Raw genomic sequence first — 1071 nt, 5'->3', positions numbered from 1 at the left:
TTATTGTAATCCGTAGTAGTTAATATGAGACACCACTATGGGCACGGCAGCACAGTTTTCGACTATCGCATATTAGCTTTAACGCATCACTAAAAACAGTGAAAAGTGAAAATAATATTATGAGGATACAGAAAGATTGATAAGGCATATTGCGTTGATAACGAAATTTCTGCCGCCCACAACCACAGATTATATATTTATATATATTATATTTTATATAATCTGTGATACAACTGTGTATAGAATTTGGACGACAGATGATAGCATGACGTATACTAACTTCTATAAAAATAATATTATATTATATTATGTAATAGGTACCTACATATAAAATATAAATACAGATTGCACAACATTGTTTATAATTGTAGTAATTGTAGGTAGGTACTGTGTAAGCCTATGGATTACTCTTATAGCCATATTTTATACCTTTATAATATACATGTTTGACTGTCGTAAAGAATACTTAGAAAAAGTATCATTAATACCTTATCACATAGCTACGTAGGTGAGAGGTGCCTACTATTTTGGCCAAATCCATCGTCTCAGAATGAAAAGGTTCTAAATCAATTTTTTTTGAAAAATGGTTTTTTTGCATATTATTATTTAATATTTTAGATTCTGAGTGGAACGATGAATGTATTGATTTTACAATGATGTGTGTTTTTTTATTTTAGATTCTGAGTGGAACGATAAATGTATTGATTTTACAATGATGTGTGTTTTATGTTTGTATCTGTCATCATCACGGTTTGGGGCAGTAAAACTGCTTGAGTTTTCTTCAACAGTATCTTGTTTGATGGGAAAGTGAATCTAGTTGGTGCATTCGGGAGGTCAAAATTTGAAATTTCCAATAGCTTTCAAAAGCGCCGTGAAAAACAAAAGAAAAATTAAGGAAAAACAGGAATTTTTACGCAAAAGCTGTTTTCGAAAAAATTGATTTTGGTTTTTGGAGTAACTTTAAAACAAATGACCGTAGAAACATGAAATTTTCACTGGTTGTTTATATTTCCATTTTCTATACATGATAAAATTTCAAAAATATTTTGATTTGTTTTGAACTGTTTAGGA

The 1071-nt window shown here is 29.7% G+C and overlaps 1 protein-coding gene across 2 annotated transcripts in view; it reads left to right on the top strand.

Annotated features, from left to right (window-relative positions):
• Positions 1-1071, top strand: part of LOC100159991 (legumain) — a 521349-nt gene that overhangs the window by 365156 nt on the left and 155122 nt on the right. The gene's annotated exons all lie outside the window — the stretch shown is intronic.

Source organism: Acyrthosiphon pisum, chromosome X (genome assembly GCF_005508785.2).
Source record: "Acyrthosiphon pisum isolate AL4f chromosome X, pea_aphid_22Mar2018_4r6ur, whole genome shotgun sequence".
NCBI lineage: Eukaryota > Metazoa > Arthropoda > Insecta > Hemiptera > Aphididae > Acyrthosiphon > Acyrthosiphon pisum.
Note: the sequence above shows the minus strand (reverse complement) of the source record. Positions and strands in the feature narration are given on the sequence as shown.